The sequence below is a fragment of the Lonchura striata genome, chromosome 1 (genome assembly GCF_050655825.1).
Source record: "Lonchura striata isolate lonStrDom1 chromosome 1, ASM5065582v1, whole genome shotgun sequence".
NCBI classification, from domain to species: Eukaryota; Metazoa; Chordata; class Aves; order Passeriformes; family Estrildidae; genus Lonchura; species Lonchura striata.
In genome coordinates, this window is record NC_140703.1 from 13,549,863 (window position 1) to 13,575,485 (window position 25,623).

At 35.8% G+C, this 25,623-nt stretch overlaps 1 long non-coding RNA gene across 2 annotated transcripts in view; it reads right to left on the minus strand.

Moving 5' to 3' along the window:
* The window catches only part of LOC110476594 (uncharacterized), a 149,132-nt gene that overhangs the window by 61,308 nt on the left and 62,201 nt on the right, over positions 1 to 25,623 (minus strand). Inside the window, exon 2 of one of the 2 annotated variants that reach the window (XR_014949669.1) lies at positions 8,384 to 8,546. The exons of the other annotated variant lie outside the window; for it this stretch is intronic. This is a non-coding gene — a long non-coding RNA (uncharacterized LOC110476594). The remainder of the gene's footprint in view (positions 1 to 8,383; positions 8,547 to 25,623) is intronic. 2 annotated transcript variants of the gene reach the window in all.

Below are 25,623 nucleotides of genomic sequence, written 5' to 3' on the forward strand. Positions count from 1 at the left end.
CTGATGTCCATTACATCCAGGTATGAATCCTGATTTCAAAATCTGGAATTTTATTGCAGTAACCTACTAAGAAAAAGCTTAATAAGGTTACACTGCACAGTTTTGTTTCTTTCTGTTCATATCCACATACACTATCAGAGTTTTGCTCTATTGGTTTTGGGCAATTTCTGGGGTATTTTCTTAATTGTTTTCAATTCTCAAATATGACTGGCTTCACATCCAATACATCTGCTCTTCCTGCTTACATTCCTCAGCATTCAATTCTTAATAATTTGATATTCTCAATTCCTGTTTTCAAATTGGAACATGACTGTTTTCCATGGTGTAGATGTTTTCTGTCATGACAAGGACAGATATTGAGAAGTTTACAACAGCTTCTTATTTTCCCCCCTCTATCTTAGAAACTTCTGTTACCATGCACCATTCAGTAGCTACACAAGAATTAATATATTGTTATACAAATTATCCATTTGTGCACAAGGAACACCACTGGACTGCAGTATCACCATATTTCACATTTGAAACAGAATTCCTAAAATGCTTGTATATTTTCTTCCTCATGTGTAAATATGTGTTTATCATTCATTCATTTTGTAACTTTTTGAATCACAATTAAAAATTCTGATGTACAAACGCTGAATTGTAACAATTCCAACTATAAAAAGATGAATGCAAGCCTTGAACTCTTAAAGAATGAAAAGACATTTAAAAGACAAATTAAAATCTGTGTGCCTCCAGATTTTAAATTACGTAAATTTCCCATTTATTTTCTTGTTTTTCCTCTCTATAAATTCCTCCACTACGTGAAGTGTACTGCAATACGGTACATGTGCTATCTCTGTTTCTATTGTAAAATTTCCAGCACAGATACTACCTATACCTGATCAGTCCCTGTGCCTAAATATAACTAAAGCTGTTTTAAAAAAAAGAAATCACCAAAAAAGCATGCCGGAAAATGGCCTGTCAACAAGTATGTCTCTTTAGCTGGCACACAGACAGCAGGCAAAGATAGATTTTAAAATTTTTTGCCTCATCTCATGAAAATTTTATCATATTTGATGCATGAGTAAAAACAAAACTTATTTGGTTGAATGAGGCAAGGCCATAAGGAAAACAGATGCTGCATGCACAAGTTCCTGTTATCCTTAGTTATCCATGTGAAGCTGATCATGGGCTAGGAGCAGGGAATGGATGGCAGGATCACCTGAGATCTGTACCAGCTATATCCTCAGATTTTAGGCAGAGGGCTTATTTGATTATAGGCAATCTTCTTGTCTGTTGTGAAGACTTTAAAATGGAAAATATCTCAAGGAAAAGTTATAAATGAATATACTTAAAATACAATTTTCATTATTGATTACAGCTTTGGAGTTTAGAGAAATAGTAAGGTGGTATTTTGTTAGTTTGCTCCTTAATCACCCACTCCTGAATAAGTTTGTACCTCCCAGGTGACTAGGTCTCTCTATTCATTACTCCAGTCTAGGAAAAAGTTTATAGATCTAACCTGGTTCCAAATGCACTGTAAATCAACACCTTAAAACTACTAAAATGACAGCAAATGGACACATTAAGTTGTACAGCATCTCAATCTTTGTAGTAGCGTGCTGATGCATGTCATAAAACTATATGAGAACAAGGTGTTTTCCCTTTTACAGGAAAAAATATGCAGAATGGTCTAAAACCTTCAACAACGCATTACAAAATTGTGCTGCCTAAGTAAATTCACATTATACTATCTGGCTATAAGAAAAGATGCTGGGCAAAATAAGTCATTGAAATTACTAGAAATATCTGCTGAAAAGAACAATGTTAACTTTGGCTGCTTTATTGGGAAAAGATAGAACATTAATATACATCAAAGTTAACTATGAAGCAATAGTATTTTTCCATTTCTGATTTTAAGCAGTGCTGCATTTAAGTAAAATTGACAATTCAAACAATTGCATATGGAAAAAAATAATCACATTCTCACTGCAAAAAGAAATGTAAGATCATGTAAGAAATGCTGCAACAATGAAAATTGGCAGTGAAAACAAATATGCAAAGCCTTGTGACAGGTATGGACCAGTAATCACAGCAATTTCTGTTTATTAGCTGTTGTGAGAAGGGCAAGTCAAGGACAGGGGTCCTTAAATTCCTCCTGCCATGGAATCCCAATCTTGCCACTGCCCATTCAGTCTCCTCAAAAGCAGCACTACATCCATTTTTTTCTGCTGGATTCCTTCACTGACCACCTCAAAGCCTAGCACATCTACTTGTCTCCTTACCCACCTGAAGAACACATCCTGTATGTTCACATTCTTCCCCTGAATTGTTCCAAATTTTTCCTAAACCAGAAGGGAAGGCAAGATTTTGGGCTTCACCTGGTGGTAGACAGAACCTACCACCACCTTCACAACTCAGGGGAGGCACAAAATTCGTATCTATTCATGTATCAGTAATTGATATGAGAGTGTGGGAGCCTAAAGCTTTGGTGAAGCCTGGACTGGTGCTGATGGTGTGAGCAGGAAGATAAACAGCCACAGGGCAGCATGGATTAACTAGAAAAAGCTAATTGGTGAATAATAGAGCAATGCCCCATGAACACTGAAGCCGCAGAAAAACAGAAAGTAACTTCTGGAGCAAGAAGAGACTTCCAGTCAGAATAAACACTGGGTAGAGAAGGATTATTAGCACCCAAATAAGACCCAGTGTTAGTCACACAACAATAGCAAATTATAGCATGGTACTGAAGCCATAAAGGTCTAAACTTCTATTTATTTAAGTGAGGAAGCATACATCAGCATTACCTGAGTTTGGGGTCCAGTCTTTGTCAAGGATATGCTCCCCAATACCCTTGCTGGCATGGAATCATTCAATATTTGAAGTTGGAAGGGACACACAGGGGTCACAAAGCCCAACTCCCTGCTCCTCACAGGGCTAACTAGAACAAAATAATTTGACTAAATGAGTTGTCCAGACACTTCTTGAGCTCAGGCAGGCTTGGTACCATGCCCACTTTCCCAGGGAGCCTGTTGGAATGACTGACCACCCTCTCAGTGAAGAACCTTTTCCTGATGTCCCATCCGAAATTCCCCTGAAGCAAGTTCACTTCATTTCCTCGTGTCCTATCACTGGTTGAGAAGGATAATGTATTCTGCCTTCAGCTTCCTCTTTTCTTCCCTCTCTCTGTCTGGGGTGCCAGATTTATTTTACAGGCTATTAATAGCATTTGAAATTAGTTGCTCTCCAGACCTCTCCAGGATGACTTGCAATTTAAAGCAAAACCAACAGTGAACAAGACCACAGCAGAACTCATACACCACTCACCTTCTCCTTCCCCACACACTGATGTGACCCCATATCACATCCATACATCTAATTAGACATACATCTAATGTGTTCTCAGAGCACATCAGCAGTGCCAGCCAGGATTATATAGATAATTTTAAAAACTGATAATTCTGCACCCCATTAAAGAGGACCCCAATCTCCTCCCAAATTCAAGACAATAATTAATCATAGAAAAACATCTACTCCTACAAAAAAAGTTATTTTCTCCCCCATCTCCGTGAACGCTGAGAGAAATACTAGTTATGTTCGAGCAATTAATGTTATTTCATGCAAAAATAGCATTTAACTATAAAAGAGAAATACGGACACAGGAGCCAAGACAGCCCCACAGCTGCAGGACCTTGACACCATCTCCAGATGCACCTTCTGCTGCCTGCCAGCAGCCAAACTGGAAAAGGAGCCAGCAGAGGTGACACCAAGGAGTTAGCAGCAGCCCCGCCTGATGCCGTGAGAACAAGCATTGCAGAGTTTGGCATCTGGTCCCTACTTTTGCCAAGTATGCCCTGTTTGTTTCCACAGCTGTTAAATGTGTTTGCTCAAAAAAAAAAAAAAAAAGAAAAAAAAGAAAAAATAAAAGAAAAAAAAAGGGGGAAAAGCAGAAAGAGTGAGCAACTGGAGATATGCAAGTGACTGTGGGACTGTGGGAGGAAGGATGAAGCCAACATGTAATTTATTTCCAGATAACAATTTGCTTTAGAAAATGTATTTCTAGTTATTAGGACAAGTCTGAGATATCCTTAGATGAAATTAATGCATAAATTCATGTGGCATATTTGTGTTTACATCTTCAAAACACTGTAGGCAATTATCAGAGGGTTAACAAATTCATTTGCTGTAAACAACTTTTCCCCACTTTCTATATATATTTTAAATTACCTTGTAATAATCTGCTTCATCCAGCAGAGAAAATTATTTTAGGCAGACTGAAATCTGCACTAGTTGTTCTACTCTACCTGAAGGTAATAGGATACAAAGTTAAACATTATTGTTAAGTGAGGTAACTTGTTCTAAATCCTTGTAATGTGTGAGCATAAATGTATTTTATATAACAAAGCAGACATTAAAAACAGTAAAAGCGAAATTCTCTTGAATAAACTAAAAAGAATCTTATTTTGAAATAGCATCTGCTTTCTAACTTTATCTCAAAACAAAGTAAAATTTAAGAAAATAAGGAATTGCATTTAAGTAAATGAAAAAACTAAATATTTAGACTTGAAGAACAAGTAAGGTCAAAGCATCACTTCAGGATGCAAAAAACATGTCATATTCAATTTCTGGCTAAATCTTATCAATTTCTTTGCTTCTGGCAGTGTTTTGCTCTTCACAGGGGAATAATCTCTGGGTTTATTAGCATAACTGACCCTGCTTTACACCTGTGAAAGCAAACCTTGTTAATATGGCTAAACAGAATGCATATTCAGTTAAAACATGGCCTCTAGATATATGTGAAATACTGATGCACTGAAATTCAGGTACCCTCTCCTAGGCAAATATAGAGATATCTTGAAAATACAGTTATAAGCTAAAACCATGTGTCTCATGCTATGATACTAATTTAGAGCTTAAACAAAAACAGTTTCATTTAGGTTTTTTTAATAAAAGAGTCTCTGGTAACCTGAAGCCTAATAAAACAAAGTTTAAAAATCACATTGAGTATTTCATATCTGCTGGAATGCACTACATATTTTTATCCACTCTGTATTTTTCATAATTCATTTCTATTTTTTTTCTTTCTTGCAGCAGTAAAGAAATTTGTGTAAATTTAATTTCACTGAATTTTACTACCTGGAATAAAATAATTATTCTTGTTATCTCACATTATTTTCCAATTTTAAACAAGGGAACAATTTTCTATTATGTTCAATTTTTCTTTCTTTGTACAGCAGTCGTGTTGCACACCTAGTGAAAATGGTTTCACTGAGAAAGCTCTGGCAAGGTATCTGTACACTACCTTGCCCCTAGGCCTCCCTACATCTTAGTATGGGTGGGGAAAGCAGTTTGTGTTGTGCAACTCAAATTCTGTGTTAGCCTTAAGACACTGGTTAAGATTGTCCATCATCCCCCTCAGTTTTCAGCTAGAAGGGATCTTCCCATCAAGCATAGGCCTACTATGATGACAGCATAAATTAAAGTCAATACCATTATAATTTGTAATTAGTTTCTTCTACAGATGTGCTCTGACACAAACTCTAACCCATGTTCGCACTCATTATTGGCAATGAATTAGGGCCAGCTTCTCATGATCAGAAACAGGCACTGGTATGCAAGACTCACACTGCTTAGATGAATATTTTGTGACCAGTACATTTACAAGGGTGCTTGCAATATTACAGAACCTTCTAGGCTAAATGGATGATTAAAGTACTGAAGACAGCATAAATTCTGCCATGGATGCATTCATGGGTCTTTGTTCTTCCCATGTAACTGTGATTTGAAGTAATTATCATGATTGTTCTTGTTATTCAATGGGGGATAAGAGAGTCTCAGTAGAGACTGTGTGTGTCTGAAATCACGTCAATAAAATGGTTATTCAGAATTAGCTTAAAGCTGTCTTATTTCAAATGCACGTTGTAAAACTAGTTAATACAAGCATTTATAGACAGGGAAGGAATTCTCCTTCAGTATGGGAAACTGGTCATCATTTTTTCTTGCTTGTTTTTTTACAAATTGAAGACCATGCTTTGAGTGCTGTTTATCCAGCAGAAAGCAAGGGTGTATAATGTTCATTCTGTTCTAAAGAATTAAACCCAGAAATGTCAAAGTCCTCCATAATGCCTGGTATTTTTTAAAGTCTCTAAATAAACATGTTTTATGGCTAATGTGACACTTGTTTGCCCCCTTTACACAACTCTGTGCATGAGTAGTAGGATTTGATTTATGGACCTTCCACAGAGGGTCAGTGTCTATGGCTCAGAGCCAGCATGAAGGCACTTGTTTCATTTCCATAAAGTTTTCCACATAATTTGTACACAGCAATATCTCAGTGCTTAAGTTCTGGCAGTCAGTTTTTCTTTCCTAAAACACATGCAGCTCATCAGCTATGAAACCTGGCTCTTACATCTTTGGAGGTATTAATATGACAGACCCTCAACTAATCTGAAACCCAGGCTGATAGAAGAAGAATTCCATCAGGGTCTGCCACAGAAGATGATATGGTGTCTATTTTCAGTATGATGGTTCAAGAAATTTCTTAGAAAAGGGGGAAAAATTAATTTTTCTTGGTTTTGCTGAGGAGTTGTAGACTTGGGCCATCTGAAGCCCAGTAAGGAGTCTGCAAATGAAGAATAGTTATGGATGGAACTAGGTCAGGGTGGTTGAATGGGGAATGGTAAGAGAGGAAGAAACTTTGATTTTTCTGTCTCCAGACAAAAAATAAATGTGGCATGGAGACCATCATGCTGCTGCTGCTACAGTAGTTTATGCTACACTAACTAAACACTGTCTTGGCTGCTTTTCTGAAGCCTGACACAATAAAAATCCCCACATGAATAGGACTGTGACTGAATTGCCTAGAATCAGATGCTTGTCTCCTCTGGCCAGTACTGGGCAAAAACTGTAAAGATTCAAGAAGATTAGGTACCCTTTCTTTAAGGCCAGTAACCCAGGTTTGATACCATTAGAAGTCAGACAGTCTGATTTATCTTTTAAATCTTCTAAAACTAAAGTAAGACTGAGTTATTTTTAAAAAAGAGCAAAGGAGGAGTTAGTGAGCTCTTACTGTCATGTCCCCGGCTATTGCCTCTCATTTTTCTGCCTGTTGAAATAAGTTTAAAGTACATCTTGCATTTGTCTTCCCTTTAGCTGATGTTAAAAGAGACATCAAGTGTCATCAGATGTTCTGTACTGGACAGGTTTTTGGTCAAGGGGGGAACGAAGCATCAACAACATCAGTAAAGTGCATTCAGGGAAATTAGTAATTCTGATGTGAAATCTTCCAAGGGAGAGCTCTCCCACCATTTGATATCCACTTTGGTCACTTAGATTATAAATCTGGGCATCTAATTTTAAGAACAGGGTAGAACTGTCTCTTTTGAAGCATATAAATTCTTATCTGCCACAGATAGAGTTAATTCAGGTTATTATTTTCATTCCAACACAGATTATAGGACAAGAGAACTTAACTGGAAATTGAAAAATAAATTCAGCATATATAGATCAGAAAGCAACTTTTTGTGCAGAGAGTAATAAATACTTAGAATAGCCTGCAGGCAAAGTTGTAGAGGCAAAAAGCACCAGTGTCATTCAGGAAACAATTAGATATGATCCTTGGGGAAACAGTCTACTAGAAAGAATATGTCTTGATGGACCAAATGACCTTTATTCATTCTCCAAAATTCTCTCATCTGGTTATAACTCTATTGAAGAACATTTCACCATTTTGGCCTCAAGCAATGTCATTTCTTCCTTGAATTATCCTGTTCATCAGTTCACAGATGAGGGTGATCTTTTTTTATACCATAACAAATACTAAACAATCACCAGCCCCATGTCATGACATTATTTTGAGTACAAAATCAAAACTCATTTTCAGTCCTATGACTGCACCTAGTCTTATACCTAGACTGACTAACAAAGTTTTTCAGGAACCTGGAAAATAAAACAACAAAAACCTTCTCAGGATTTTAAAATTAAGTGGAAGAAATATGGTCATTCTCTGGCACATAGCATGCACCTTTTAAATGCAACACATACAAGAAAACAACAAGGTAAATCCCCCTGAGGAAGCTAAGTAGATTCATGAAGGTCCTTGTGACTCTCCAATTGTCACTAAAGTAAATCTTTTAGTATTTTAAGTTATTGTTGTTACTTTTTTTCCAAATGTTTGCTTTAATTTAATATGGAATAAGATAAAATTAAACATTCAAAAATATTTTTATAAGGTGTAGTGCACTTGAGACATTTTAAGTGAAGACTGGCAAAATAGTGAGTCCTGCTATAAATAAGGAAAAGTGTAATTTAGCTGTACCCACATAGTGAGGTGAATAGAAACATTACGCTTGGATAAAAGGAGCCTTGATAATTCAGGCAGCTGGGGAAAACCTGGTTTTACCTGTAAAGCTGTGCATTTTTCTTTTTTTTTAACTTTTAGAACACCTGAGTCATTCTCATAAATCACGGGAACTCTGGATTAATCTGATGTTTTCTTCTCCATCCAATGTTTTAGGTGGTTTTTCTGAGTCTGCTTGGACTCTGCACTGCACTGTCAATTCCCACTGAAATTAAGAAACACACAGCATTTCACAGGACTGGTTACACATACCTAGATAATATAATATAAATAAAATAACAAAGGAAAATATGCATCTGGAAATCCATCCCTAAAGAGTATCTCTGTAGTTATCTCCAAATGTCACAAATTGAAGCTCAAGGGGAACTGCATGGCAGGAGTGCAACCTTAAAAAGCTGCAAACCTGTTGAGAAAAGTGAGTGTTCACTAAACCATATAAATCCAAGCTAGAATATATTACAAAAATATTTCAGACTATCCAAAAAATAAAAAAAGTTCTGAAAAAGTTCTGAGATTTTAGACTTTTGCTAAATGGTATGGACATTCATTTAGTCTAGGTTAAGAAATCTCTTCATATTGCTACATTATAAAATATAATTTCTGAAACCACAAAATATTAATAATAAAAATGTTATGAGCAATTAAAAATGCAAGAAAATTAATTACTCAAAGTTCTCCATATTTTGATTAAAGATTTAATACACCGATACTGCTCATCAATAAGGTATTTTCTAAGTGTTCAAGCTTTAAATATGTGGAGAATTTTAGTATTTTATAACTTTGAAGAACTAAATTGAAGTTTAATAACATGGAAACAAACCATTACTTTCATTGTGACATTGGTTCATATTACTAGTACATTGAAAAATACAGATTCTGTCACACAGACTATTTATTTTCAAAATAGAGCATGTAAGTAATATCAGAAAAGACAGAAGAAAGGCAACAAATTTTCAGTGAAATCCTTTCAAAGAGAATTTTTCTGTATACAGAAATGTAGCATTAATATCAGTTACTAGGAGTGTAGGTGTTCTGGAAACAAAAAAATATCCCTTGGCATATTATGGTTTCCACCTGCTAAATCTTCATGTGTCTACTACTGTAGCTTCATTTCTCTTGCTATTAGAATCTGCATCCCAGACTTTCCTGCAATAAAATAGTTCTACTTCTTTCAAATTCACACTGGATCCTATCACAAGTTATTTGTGCTACACTTCTTGTTCTTTAGATTTTATTCATGTTGCCATCATTTTTCAAGAACTTTCCACAGATGGACATTTATCCATGTTGTTAAATTACTCAAGCAGTCTATTAATTTACAGAATGCCTGAAATGGATGTGTGTTGGCACAATTTATTGCTTTAGAGTCCCTCCATAGCAGAACATTTACCTAATTGTGAAGTTTTTTGTGTCACTAGATACCACTTACACAAGGTCAGCCCCAAAAGCCAAGGTTTGCAGTCAGATTCCTGAAAAATACAGTTGTCATCACCAATTTTAGCACTAGAATAATTATTCTATAGTTACCTGCAGCAAACCTTATTTGCATAATACTGAGATACTTACTCAGACCATTATGCAATCAACTGTTCACTTCAGAGCTTTTTTTTGTTCCCCTTCATTTCAGACCCCTTACCCAAAAAACTTATATAAATATTTTTAAAGCTCCAATATAAGCATCAAATTTTGTAGTAATCTAGTAGTAAATCTGTCCAGGGCAAAAATGTATAATTTATAGTTACCGTTCCCCAAATTTTACAGTGTCAGTCAAATTTTTACCTAATATATTAAAATGTAGCTTTTTCTCAGGAATATATTTTCCTATTTAGGGAACAACAAATAATTGCCTCATTAAGTAAAGAGTGTGGAATTGAGTATACCCGTCTCCTTACCTTCTGGAAAATAATTTCTACAGTTCTTGGTTATTTGTATCTTGAGTTTGCATAACCCTGCCCTTTCTAAAAGGCTAAATGAAAAGGCTGAAGAAAGCTTTCTGAAAAGGCAACCATTTAAATTTTTTCCCTATACTTCAGGCATTTGAAAAATACCATCCTTTCATATTTCAAAAAAAAAAAATTAAATGTTACAGCTAGACAAACATGCTGAAGACACATTTCAAAGGACAGTATATTTCAATCTTAACTGAATTTCAGCTATACCTTTATATCTAGAAAAACTGGCTTTAAATATTATATAAAGTAGTAGAGGGCATTCTCAATGTAGTATTGTAGCTCTCACTACTGTACACTCACAAGGGCATGGTCTAAGGTATTTTCTCAAGAGAAAGAGAATAGTTAAGAGGTTTTATAAATTAGCCCTGTTTCTGCTTCTTAACTTAACTAAACAAGAACCCACTGGCCATTTCCATAGTGAAATTTCCAGGTACACAGTGGATATTTCCAACACTAATTTAAAGGTCAAAAACCCACTTAATTCAGTGGATTTCCACCAAAATATCTATAGCACATGCTAATAAAAGGTAATCTCCAGTGAGAAACAAAGGGGATGAAATCAATACTATTCTATGGGCAAGTCCCTTTGATCACAAAGGATTTTTGTGTCATTTAGGATTTCCATTGGTTGGTTGGGTTTTGTGAGTTACCAGTTTTGTGAAGAGAGAATTTTATTTTTCAAGGGCTTCTATCTTCAAAAGAAGATTCAGACAGCATTGTAAATTGGAGAGATCTTACTTTTAAATTATTTTGAACAGCACATTAAAAAGCCTTTTTCTGCATGTACTCATGAATGTAGAAGAAAAAAACCATTTTGAATCTGTCTTGTGATATATGGCAAGATTTTCAGACTACCAAGGATATAACAGCTGCCCACAAAGAGGAGATAGACCTCAGTGAACCTCTAGAGCTTGAAACCCAACTGAATCATGGGTTCAGGCTGAAATTTGGAAGACCTTGCAGTTAGTCTAAGAAGGATAATGTTTAAATAAACTGTTATAATTAATATCTGAAAGTATTCCTCTGTCTTGCATAAATAGATACATATATTTATGTATAAATCCATATTATCCCCTTATTTTCTGTCAAAGATTCTACCCAGCTGAGAACATATGAGGATTCTCCCTTGAAATCTTGACAAAGCCTTAGATTACAGCCATCCTTCTGGGTGGGTACCCACAGGAATGTCCCTTCAGGCATTGAGGTCCTCTGCTGAACATTCTTAGCTGTTTTCTCAAATGTGTTCCAATGCAGGATCTTTTCATTCCATATCCTCATTATATATTATACCATGGAATTGCACCTGCTTGCTGCACTTAGGCATCAGACAGCCCTGAAAGGGGAATATGGGCCACAAAAAAAGCCTTCAACCAAAAGTTTCTATACCCCATCATGTTACTCAACAAGTTAGCCCCAAAATACAAACAGATCATTAATTTCACACAATTTTTATAAGAACTCAGGAAAGCCAAACTGCTGATGTGTTTTACAGGCACCTTTATCTAGTCTATGTTAGTCAATATCACAAGTATGAGCATCATGTACTTTGAGCAGCAAAGAGGATTTTGTACCATCATTCCAACAAATCAGAAACAACATAATTCACACAAAAAAACCCCAAATAACTGACTACATTCCTTTACTCTTAAGCAACTATGAATTATAGCCTTCATTAAATAATGGGCAGTACCAAGTATTTTCTCAAACGCTAAACAATTTCTAATCCAATCTCTGTTTTAGTTATGAAATTTTCTGAAAATCTTAAAAGAACAAAATTATTATGTTTTCTGTCAATGCCAATAACTCACATTTGGAAAAGCCGATTAACCTAGTGAAATTGTATTCTCACACTTGTCTATTTGAAAAAGGCTTAAGAAATATAAGAGACATTGGAGCAGGGGTTCTATAAAAAAAATTAAAAATCAATTAATTTTAGGGAAAAGCTATAATTTTCCACTGGTAAATCTTCCTTGCATCCTAACACTATCACTTTTCACTGGACTATGTAACATGGCTAAAAAAATCACTTATTTTTCTTTAATTTACATTTTGCCAAAGTCTCATCTCTCATAAACTGCTTTTATAATTCTAACCATGAATGCACATGCTGATCTTAAAGTCTAAATTTGGCAGGTTTAAGATCTTTCAAAACAAAGGAAGAAGCTTTTAATGCTCACATGCACTGTCCAGCATCTGAGGTATAAAATGCAATATAAATACACCTTACTTGAGTAATAGCAAAAGAAGAACATTAATTAAAAAAAGTGCAGGTTTTCTAACACAACTGCGCACCAAAAATATTTTTTCATATTAAAGGTATTTTCGATAGAGCAGAAAAAATTTTTAATAGAATGGTGAATCCAGTATAGAAGATTGGATTATCACTATAAATTAAACAATGTAAAGAAAGAAGCACATTTTTTGTTCACATAACATATGCATTTTTCAAGGAAATATTAAGAACATAAATGAGTCAAAACAGCAAAATTCTTATGGGTTAAAGTTTTTCCAGACACATTAAGAGATGGCAATCAGCTTGAGATTTGACTGTATGTAAATGAGCATTCAGTCAGAATTTTGATAATACAGAGGGCATTCAAAAGCTGAGTAACTTATGTCTTATATTTTAATGAAGTCAAATAATAAGATGGAAATAGGGTGGTAAGATTCAAGTAAGCAAAAGAAAATTGTTTTATAAAACTTATTTACTCATGGATGACTTCAGAGTGTTTGCAGAAACCTTTATCATTGGCTCACAATTAAAAATTCATTAGGTCTTGCAAGGCCTGGACAGCATTTTGTAAATAAGAAGCAGCATGTGAAAAATTCAAGTGAATACAAGGGCTTAATAGAATAATCATGGCTTGAAGAAGTGTCCCACAACATAACAATACATAAATATGTATGTGTCAAGGACTAAATCATGCTCACTGTACTTACACTAGCAGCTCCATTAACTTGGGTTATTCTGAAATCAAGCAATCTACTCAGAGCAATAAAACAAACAGCACCCTAATAACTTTGAAGGCCATTCCATCACCTCTATTTCTACTGGTAATGTGTTACATAAACATAACCCATAAAATGCATGAGACCACATCAATAATTTCAACTGAAGGAATCTTTTTCCTCAATAGTAGATTTTTCTATTCTCACTCACATTAATTTCAATTCAGCTCAGTGACGGAAGGCTTAAGTCAATGTTAGTTTAATGTCTAGTTAAGATAATGAAATATTTTTATAAAACAACTTCCATTTAAAGATTCAGACTTCTGGCATTTATTTCAATGGATCCAGAATTATACTCTATGGGTTACATAGAAATCCATAATTTGCTCTTACTCTTTTGTCAACTCCTGCTAATTTATTAATGATAATTTATTATTTATTCTCATATTCAAAGAAACAATAAAGACAAAAGCATGTATAGCCCCAGATATAGTGAAGAATAGACTTTTAACAAAACCAAGTATCAAAACATATTTTTGACTGAATTGAGAAATCACCAACATCTTACCTCGTTGGTACAACAGAAATCTCTATAAGTAACCAAGTAGCAAATGAATTGACTCATTAAAATAATGGAAAATGCAATCAGCACATTCACCAGTGCTTTCAAACACTGATTTGAAATATCTTGGAATTACCTCAAATTACTGGAATAATTGTGGAAATCCCTGCTTGACTTGGAGCACAAAAGATGAAGCATACAGCTGATACTGCTTCATTTAAGGAAAAGGTAAAACCTGCTTTTTTAATCCACCCACATTATATGTTTGCTTTTGCCATCCAGCAGCACCTATGGTGAACACCAAGAGGTGTTCACCAGCTGGTTTAACCCAGATGTTGGTTATTATGGGTGAATTATAAAGAAGTTTTTCAGAAGTGAACTTGTGTACAGTGTAGATGTATCTGACAGATGCCGCTGTTGTATTTGGCCCAGCCAACTGTGCTGACTCCACAGCTTGTCATCAGCTCCTCCTTCTTGACAAAATTAAGGATTTTTATTTTTTTTTTACCCTGGTAATAGCACATATTTAAATAGTCAAGAACATTTTGTTTCAAAATTCTTCCCATTTCTTCAGGATCAAAGCCTTGACTTTCTCCCTCCCTGTTGGAACTCAAAAAGTCCCTCAGCCGTTTTTGGATGTTCTGGGTCCAGGTCAGAAGCATTTGAGACCCTGGCAGGCAGCTGGAAACAGCTGTGATTTTGGATTTGAACCATGGAATGATTTACCAACCTTGCAGGAAGAACAAGAAGTCACAAAAGTTTAGATATTAGAGTAGAAGTAGTCACAAAGCAGAGGGAAAAATCTTTGAGTGCTGTACAGGGGGGTTTTAAGTCCTGTACAGGGGGATTTTGGTTTTGTACAAGGGGCTCAGAAACTTTAAGATAGAGGGATTTGGGCCTGCCCTGTTCTCCTTCTTTCTTCTTCCTTACCTCCATGTTCTTGGTGATGTTGGCACTCACAGATTGGTTTAGAATAGAAAAGCACCATTTAATATAGGTAGTAGGCATTGAGGAAAAACTATAAACATGTAATACGTAATGTACCATATAAAAGACAGCAGCAGCCCTGGGTGGGGGGAGAGAAGAAGAAGACAGGAGTCAAGGTGTGTGTGTGCCTCTGCCTGAGCTGCTGAGCAAACCACAGCAGCTCCAGAAGAAAATATTTTAGATAACTTGCAATAAACTGCCTTGAGACCAGACAACAAAAGACTACTGAGTCCTTCTTTGAAAGCATGGGTTGGAGGAGAGACTTTTCCACCACACAGAGCCACCCCCGATGTAAGGGTGAGCTCAGGCACCTCCCCTGCTAATTCACCACCTATACACAAATACATAAGTGCAACACACCATTAGGTTACTGTATATTTTAAAGTTTTCCTTACACAACAGGTGAAAAAGAAATGACTATGCATTGTTCAAGTCCTTTAGTCCTTCCACCAACTCAATGGGACTGGTTTTCAAATCTCTATGCAGTTCAAGCTGGACAATTCCTCTGGGGATTCCCCTCTGGGGAAGCAGTTCATGACCTTCTCATTTGAATTATGCATACTTGCTATTCTGATCTCAACCCACCTGCCAAAAGTATTAAAGGGCAAATAAAACACACAGAAAACATGGAGAGTGAGAGAGATGCATTGTCAGAGAAAGATATTATTATCTTGTAATACCATGGCAAATGTCTTATTACAGGGAACAGTTGGTAAAAAAACATTCAATATTTCATACTAGAAAAATAAATACAACTAGATGAAAATAAATATGAATGGAATTTTGAAAACATAAATTATATTGTTACAATTGATATAGATGCTAGCATAGCTTAATGTTTTTTCAGAAGCAATTCACATACTTATTTTCATCTATTTTCACATCTTTTCAGCTCTTTTAATTTATTGCCTCTTACAAAAAATCCCTTTTTATTCCTCTATATGCTACTTTGAACTCTGCTTTTTCATTAAGCAAGGCTTAGCTTTATACAAGTTTTTCCATATTCAAGCAGCAGCTAGACATCTCAGAGTGCTTGCAAATGTAATTGACCCTAATCATTACATGACAATAATCACTTTAATGAGACCTAGTATTGTCAAACTACTGGCATAGTGTCAACTCTTTAGTTCCTAAAGAAGGAATTCTGAATCAGGACTTTGGCTGTACAGGCTTTTTGATCACCATGTTTTTTTAAGGAGGTGATCAGTTAGATCTCCCCTGCCTGCACTGACGGTTCACGTGGAAGGCAATGCCAGCCACTGCTCTGAGCTCAGCTGTCACTAATTCCAGCAGAAGGCAGGAATCCCCATCTTTTAGCCCTAACAGGAGACAGGCAGATAGTTTACAGTCAAAGGCAAAGGCCACAGAAACACAGCACTGATGCTTTTGCAGCTGATGCATTGCACCTCTCTCATGCCAGGGATCAGCTCTGTCACATATTTTCTTTCCAGCCTCAGCAAAGTCACCTGTTCTCCTCATGAATCAGTGCCAGGCTGGCACAGCGGGGAGGACAGCACTTTCCACTGCCTGTCATTTGTCTGACTTTTAAAATCAGCTCCAGCCTTTCCCGAGAAGCCCACAGAGGTGGCTTTGTCAAACAAGCAGAACCCTGCTGGGGCCGAGACCTTCCCCACCGCGGCGAGGCCGCGGCTGCGCGAGCGACACGCACCCACTTGGCTCTCCAAGTGATACAGCCGTGTACGTGTCAACAATAGAGTGAGCCCTGAGCCTGAGAATGAAACCATGTCCTCAATAAACCAGAGAAAAACGTTCATTAAGTCTATTAATTTATGCTGGAATTTGAAAGATTTCGCAGCCTGTCTCAGTATTATCGCCACTTTGAAGCAAACTCATGATTAAACAATGGTTAACATTTAACTTAAAACCTTGCTGTTTTGAAATATTTGAGTTATGACTTGAAGTCTCTAATTCAGACTCAAACCAGGAAATTAAATTTTAGCAATTAATAAAGTCTTTCCAAATTTCAGGTAGAATATTTTATCCATTAATTTATTCTCAGTATTTGAAGTGTGGGACAGGGAAACCAAAACAACACCTGTGGCTCTATTCTATTCCTACCACATCTCCACTTACTGTTTTAAATACTGCATCAAAAGGAGCCTGTTAAGGTTATCATATTCATTGTCAATTCAGAAAAATAATATAGTATTATCTCCTAATCATGTGATTCACATTTATAATAAAACTAAACCCTACTTTCTATTTAATTCTTTCCTTACAAAATCCTAGCAATAATGCCTGGAAGATAACTATAGAAGGGAAATCATATCTGATCCCTACACCCTCACTTTTATCCTTAATATGCTGTTTTAATTAAAAGTCGCATTGTTTATACTTGAAGGAACATTAGGAAGAAGTTGAGTATTTAATATTCCACACAGGAAAAAATAAAAATAAACAACACTGTCTGAAGTTCTGGAACATGCATTCATGTCATATGATGTTAAGGCATTAATCAGATGCTCATTCTATCCTCTGGATATGAAAAAGCTTCAGAGTTAAAACAAATTTTTGCCACATGGAGAACATGAAGGTGTAACTTTTGCGTAAGACAAATACAGAGAATCTACTGTGGCTTCATAGCTTTTACTTTAACTTGTAGACAGATTTTTTACAAAATGAAGAAACTTAGGTAAACTTTAAAATATTAATTTTGTTAAATGAACGCATTACTCATAACTGATAACAACTGAGAATTTTATCTACCTTTACCTTTCAAAACCTGTCCTGACAGGTCTGATGAGCAGAACAGCCTAACACCAAGTCACTGTAGTACTTCTTTGGTAATCAATTAAATCCTTGGGACACACTGAGGAGTATCTCAATGGCCATGCCTCAGCCTTACTAGAGAATGACAAGAGTGCTGATTTGTTAGAGGGTAGCTAGACTATCCTTACCTCTGCTTCAAGAGAATATCTTTTATTCCACAGTTAGAAAACTTATAAATTTTTTTTTTTTCACCTTCTCAATGTTTTTTTGAGGTTCTCACATGTCTGAGTTTTTGCATTCTTCCTCACAGTGTGACAGCAGATGATACTGTGCTTCTAACACAGAACAACTCTGTTACACATTTCAAGTTTCCTGACACATCAGGGTCTAATCATACAAGATGTTAAGTGTAGCTGGTCCAACACTGTGTTACACTGGAAGCTATTTGAAAAGTGTGAGAAAGGAAATTTTGTGAAGTTTAGTTTCAATGTTATAAACCCTGACAGTGTATACATAACAGATGAGCCCAATTTTTTTTAAATTTTTAAAAAAATTTTTCTTTCATTCTTTTCATCAAGAGAGTAGTAAGTGTCCTGATGAAGAAAAATATAAGTCTAAAGTCTCTTGACCCCAAGTATTAGAGACACAGCCTTTCCTCCCTGTGTTTATGCTGCCTCTAGGACTATTTGAAGTAGCCACAGTTGGTTCAGCTGTGAGGAGAGTGAAGCTTCTTTTCTGATATGGCCATTACATCTACACCTGAGTCTGCTTTAAAATTGACAATCTTCCCACACACATTCAGTTCCACTCTTCAGGCTTGCTCTGTATCATTTCTTGTGACTGAACGCCGGAAGAAAGTAAAGGAAAAAAATTGAAAAACACACTTGACCCAGGTGCTTGCTTTCCATGCCGCCTTTGTGTGACATAAATCAACAATTTTGTATGTCGGTGGCATTTGGCTGCTGTAGCTGAGCAATTACCTTCAGATATTGGTGTCTCCACCTCAGCTGTACTCTGGGGTAAGGGCATGAATTCCACCTGAAATATCCCCATAACCCACTTGGCTCCACTGTAAAAGCAGCCAGTAAAGGGCCACCTCAGACAGTTGCCATTCTGCTACACTGGACACATCCTGAACTTCACCAGTACAAAAGCCAGGTGAAGTTATTCTTACAGTTCCCTGGCCATCTGAGAATCCTTTGTTTCTTGGCTCTAACTGTGAAGTAGAAGCCAATTGCAACTTCTAAGCTGCATGTGTTAATGAAACTCTTAAAGAAGAACCTCAACAGTGGATTATTACCATCTTGAACCTAATATAGAACCTAAAGTGCTTTTTTCAATAAAACTCAACAGAACTAGTGCAATAATCCAATAATTAAGGTTAAATTATGAAATTTTAAAATATATATTCTATAAATACCAAGTGGTTTATTAAGTCTTAATCCATTACCCTTCCCTTTCACCACTGATTTTATGATACTAAAGGAAGGAAATAGGGAAATCACAGCTTAACAATGCAGAAAGAAAGGATGCAACTTCATAATAAATAAAAACTGCAACTCAGAAGATTTTTAATACTATTTAGATTCATTCCAGTTGCAGAGTTTATACCTGAACTACTTGTTTCTATATATATATTGTTTTTAGCTACAATAATAAAGTGAAAGAAAACAGGCGCTATCTAGGTTTAGGTAACTTAAGCATTGCAGTAAACAGACACAAAAACTGAATGGAGAAGAAGGAACTAAAATGCTTTTTTCTGGCTGTCACGTTAGGAATATCTTTTATTCATTTGGTGGCTTTACTTTTTTGGGGGTCTTTTTTTGGGTTTTTGTTTGTTTGTTTGTTTTTACTGTTTGGATGAAAAGAAATATCTTCAGTAATCCTAACATATGCTCTTTGTGCCCTGAGACAGAGACCATCTGATAAAATACACTTGAAAGGCCTCAGCATTTGCAGTGACATGGTTATATTCAGCAGCTTTTCTTACAGTACTGATAATGTTATACACAGAAAAGAGGATCTATGCACAATGCAGTGACTTGCCTACTGCTACAGAGCCTCAGCTTTCCTTTTGCTGTCCCAAACTGTCTGTTGAATGGCAATGAGGCTGATAATGAACACTGCAAAATGACAGCTTCTAGAAGTTTAGAGTTCCCTTCAACAGTGGCAGCACTTCAAGACAGGATTTCTTTTCATCTGACAAAGAAATTTGTTTTCAAATATGTCTCGTTTAGGTAGCTGGGGAATCCAGTGGACAACATGACAGACTGCTTCAATTTCTGAATTCTTACCCAGGAAGCCCCACAGGAAAGGGCTACTCCCTTTCTAGTGGTGAAAGAAAAGAGGCTGCACTGTTCTACTGCTAATGTGCTCAGAACACAGACATCAGGAGTGAGGAGGAGGCCCTTCACATCTCATTTACAAACTGAGTCTCAAAATGCTTCAGTACCATATATTGCACATTCTCTTTCAGTACTGAGTGAATTAAAAGACACCACTTACTCTACAAAGGGTTAGATAATAGAAAGAGAACGATTGGTTTATCTTCTAAAGGATTCGTATGTGATAAAAGAATCATTCAGAATTCACTGGGGGATGGGAGCCTTGTAACACAAAATTCTCCACTCAAGGCAAGCAAGAGTGTAGTTTACAAAATCTCTGGTATTTTCAAGTTAATGGAAAAACAGAGAGGGTAATAACTTTTTTATGTTTGCGTCTACAGAATATAAATAAAGAAAAATCAATCTCTCCCTATTTATCTTACAGGGTCCTCAGAAACAGTTTGAGAGCTACAAAATCATGAGTGGATTTTATACTTGAGGTCTTCAATCAGCATAGGAAGTATTCCCCTTTCACTGAGTCATAAACAGAATAGTTTTTCAAGTCAGGAATTAACCTATATTTGAGAGTCCTTATCCAGTAAGACATTTTGCATCCTTGTCTAGTTCACAGAAATATTAATCTGTACTGGTGTAGCAAAATAGCACAGAATTATCCCAATATATCATCCACCTATGGTCATTTTTACAAAAGCAGTGGGTTGCTTTTAGGGCAGTATCATTTTACGCAGGGATGTTTTAAGTTTATTTAATGTTCTCTGAACCATGTTACAAACTAGGCAGAAAGAGGATGAAACATGTAAGTAGCAGTGTTACAGCAGTTTGAATACTGCTCAAAGGGCAGCTATTTGAGAGTATGAGGGACTGAGAAGCTCAGAAACAAATAAGATAAGGAACATATTTCCTAGACATGTTACTTTCTCCAAGAGACAAAGATTTCATTAGAATGTGAAAAACAGCTTTTCATGCTTGAAATTCTGATGCTTGTTAGAAACTTTTGTTGTTTCTTAATTGTTTTCAATAGCTAAGTTTATTAATGTCCAGCCTGGTAATGCTTCTCCTGCAATTTTCATATTGATTTTCCCTATCAAAATGAAATTATATTTTTTAATGGCTTCTAACTCTTTGCACTATCTAGGAAAAATAATGACACATTAATTAAATCTTTCTGTTAATGGCCTTAGAAGTAGTTCTCACCTCAATAAATCAGAACCTTCTAAATCTGCACAGTTTATTCCACTTGCAATCAATGCTAATTTCCTTTTGCTTCAGCAACTTCATTTACTTTTCTCCTGAAAGTCCAATTATTTCTGATTGGAATTTCAACATATTAAAATTATTGTGCTATACTATCTATATTGTAATTTGTTGTAACTTAAGTTTTCTTACACTATGGTATTTGAATTAATTTTGAAGCTAATCTCATAGGATAAATACTAATGTTACTACCCCAAATTTTACATTCTGATTTTCACATAATTCCTCTGCAGTGATCTCTACTGGGCTGTTAACACCACAAAGTTTATGTTTGATAATATGACACGTGACAAAATAAAATTAGAAATGCAAAGCTATGGTTGCTTCTGCAATTATAGAAGCATGTCTGTCAGAGCCTGTGAACTCTTGCAAAATTAACATCACATGATCTCCATTCAATGAATTGTATCTCTGATTTGTCAGATTCCTTGAGGGTGTTCAAATGTTTCATCACTTTTTGCTCTTTCTTTATATTCCTGCTTTAATAACAGTCCTTCTGGCAGTCTTTCATGATGTCTTGTCCTTTGTTTTAACATCACTCTGAAGTAATGAGTAAGGAATCCCTAGTATTTCCTCTTAAAACAGATTATCTAATGAGAACATTTTTTTGAAGATTGTTTAACAAGAGAACCTATTAAAACTGCTGTGGAAAGGAACTTGTATGAAGATTTTTTTTGAAGCCTATTAGAATTTTCCTCTGGCTTTGTATGCATTTACCATGATTCTGCATTAATTTTAATCTTTTATAGTAAATTATCTAACTCTAGATTTCCAGCCTTGCAACTGATTGCTTTATTTATGCCTTATTTCCTCCTTTGCAAATTGTCTTTGTTACCTTTGTGACTTCTTTTATGGGCAGAATCAAATTTTGGCCTTGTCTGTCAAAGCATTGCAATCTCCCTCCTTTAATTGGCAAATTAGACATTAGTATATGCATCAGGATAAGTAGCTGAAAAAATGATGAGTGATTTGAAGCACTCCTATAGTCAAATGATTAAGAGCATTATACAATACCATAAATCACTGGAGGCTTCTTTGACTAAATCTGACAATTCCTTTAAATCATTTGAGGGACCATTTGAGAAATATTGACACTTCATTAGGCAGAGTAGAGTTCTTGGATGTGTTGTATAGCATTTCCTTATACCAATCACTTTGGCTAAATCACCTACATTACATTAATATGGCCATGAGAGTGGAAGGCAGAGGTTGTTTTTGCTACTTTCTAAATGCAAAAAGAGATAGAAAATATTGTGTTTAGGTTCTCCTTGCCCTAGCTCTGAAAAGTGTTGAAGGAAGGCCTGTTATACTTTCATACTTTTCTCTACACTTTTAAGGAACAGCCCTAGTTCTCTAAGGAATCTAATGTTCTAATGAGAAGAATATTTCTGCTCTGATTTCAGTAGCTCCAAAATTTCTGAAGTTTGCATTTCTGGATAAAATCCACCAAACACTTAAGCAAAAGTTACTTAAAGCATAAGTTGATTTTTGCATAATATATCAATTCACCACCCAGAAACAGATGTTGGAGATATTAAATGTGGTTGCTCCGTAACACCTCTAAGAGCTGTATACAGCATAGCCTGGCTGAGGACTAAATGCTCACTGTGTCTCCAGTGAGAAGAGTCAGAAAAGGAAGAGCTAAAAAACAAAAGAAGCTAATAAAAGACACGTTAAAATCCAAAAACCAGCAAGAAAATATTGGATTAAGTTGTTGCTGGGTTTTTTCCACTGTTTGAAATGTTCCAGAGCTGCAGAACTTTTTTCCTCCCCCAATGGATATTGTGGCTACTCAAGTTTGTATGGGTTCAAAGGATAAGGAACATGTTGGAAGAAAAAGCCACTGAGATTTGTTAAATACACAGAAACAAATATGGCTTTGACTGTCTAGTTTCTACATATTTTTTCACCTAAAAAATAACTTTTTTAGTAGCAATACCATACTCGATCTAACAAGCAGCAGATTTAAAACAAAATGACAACAAGAAAGCAATATTATAGATATATGGATGTTTACTTGGTGGTCTTAGAATGGGTCATAGGAATAAACAAGTCATTCAGACAAATTTTATATAAGTTGCACTTTCCAGTGAGGCACTTGAGAGCTAAGGCTTAGAATAATGGCTCTCTAAATGATAGTTTGCTGTTCATAATCATCTTCAATCATTCCTCTCTCCTTCTCCCTTGCTTCAAGTCTAAAGTATAAAGGTATTTATCTTTATGAAAAATGCAGAACAAAGATGGTACACAAACTCTGTAAGTTATGCTTGTGCTCTTATGGACATTAAACGCAGTATCCCTTTGCCCTCAAGGCAGAAAAAGCATCAGGCAGGTAGCTATTCTCCTCTTTTTATATATACCTTCTCTCACTTCTAAAATAATGGAAATTTCTTATCATTTCATTAGAATTCAGAGATTTTGTTTATTTCTTATTTAAAAATACCAATTTAATGCATGAAAAATATTTTGCTTGTTTGTTGGGGGGTTGAGTTTTTCCTCACGGAGTTCAGGCTCACAATGGATATACAGCTATTGAGAACAAGTTACAGTCAATCATTCTTCCTGGAGCTTAAAGTATAATGCAAAGTAGAACATGAAAAAAGCAAACAGAAAAAAAAAAAAAACCTACAAAAAACAAACAAACAAAACCACCAACAAAATCAACCTGAATTGTGAGCCTATGAGTCCAATTGTAGACAAAGACTGCTGTGCACAGCCTCAGGACATTCATAGCCTGGATTTCAGCATTAGGTATTCAGTTAAAAAAAAGGAAAAATAAAGCAAACAAAATTATCCAAGCAAATTTACTGGTTATTTGAGTAGAGGCTTAGTAAAGGCTGGCATTGTTAGCTTGGTGGTTAAAATTATGCAGCTGAGGCAAATATGTCAAAATCTGGCTTTAGCAAAATCAAGTGTTTCTGGAAAAACCTCCATTACAGTCATTGCAGTTAATGGCCATGTAAAAATGGGGATTTATCAAAAGGAAATCCTACATAGTTATCTACAGAAGGTAGGTTAGCAATTGTTACTTAGCACAAGTACTGATATTTTCCAAACAGAGAAATAAAACACTCACTTTCCTTTCTTCTAAGCACACTTATATAATGAACTTTCAATAGCTAGTTTTAACTCTTGCCCGTGAGCAAAATATATACTGCCAGAACATATTCCAAACTACAAGCAAATTAAAAGTTTTAGAGACCTGCATTCAGCTCTGGGGCATCCAGTATAGGGCTGTGGACCTTTTGGACTGAGTCCAGAGGAGAACCATGGAGAAAATCAGGGTTTTGGAGCATCTCTCCCACAGACACAGGCTGGGGCTGTTCAGCCTGAAGAAGCCAACAGGGAAATCTTCTAGGACCTAAAGGGGGCCCACTGCTAAAAGACAAATAATTTCCAGCCCAGCCTCCGCTTCCCAAAACTTTCAGCAGACAGTGGAAAACCTATAGATAAATCTGCTTCTTTCTTCCTCCTCTGAGATCATTTACAGAACAACAATTGAACAAATCTCTGCACACAACCTGCAGTGGACTGTAACAGTGCCTTTTCTCTGCAAGATGAGTTGTAGTGTGGTCTGATAGAGAAGGTAAATAAATTTTTTTTTAATTAATTCATGTCCAGGGCATCCAAGTGACAATATGAGCAACCATTCTCAACCTGTTTTTAACATACTCCTTGTGCTGTATATCCTTTATTGGAATATTTAAATGCTATCCTATGGATACGTCATTCTTGAGGGAAGTAACAGCAGCAATGTATTTTCTTCTTTTTATAGAGCATTCTCAACATCTCACAGGCAGCATTAAATCCATTAAAGATTAGCCATACTGCAGATTAAGCCTGACACGATAAAAATCACATAAATAATAAATGCTGAAGTAGCATGCTATGTCAAAGCCTATTTCATCAAACACGACAATGAAAACCTCTTACTATTTTTGTTTTGATATTCCTGATATTGCAAGGGGACAATAAGCTGCATCTTCCACACTTTGAAGCCTCCGGGGCTAAGCATTACAGATAAAATACCTTTGTCAGTTGTGAGTAACTTGCTTTCCAGGAACCCAGACCCACTGCCACACTGGCCTGGAAAAGCTTTGCTGGATTCATCATTAGTAAGTTTGCCTGTGAGTTTTAAGGACATTTTTAATTAGGTTATTCTATGTTGATATAGACTGTATTTTTTTCTCATAACTGTTAACTTATTATGTTACTTAAAATATTTTTTAATGCTTCTTTTAGTTATTGCAGGATTATTGTATCTCCATTTCCACAGAGATTAAATGTGGGAAGTGGTAAATGAGAATTTCCTTAATTTTTCAGCATGTTTCTCTTGGGAAGGAGAAGCCCTCACAGTTTCATATTAATTTTTCTTATTTTTAACAGTTACTCCCTATTGCTTCATTAAGTGCATTACCTATATCTCTACTGCCTACTTGTGAAAAAGGTGCTTGATCTATACACTGTATGTTAAAAAAAAAAATCAGACAGTTTATTGTATTT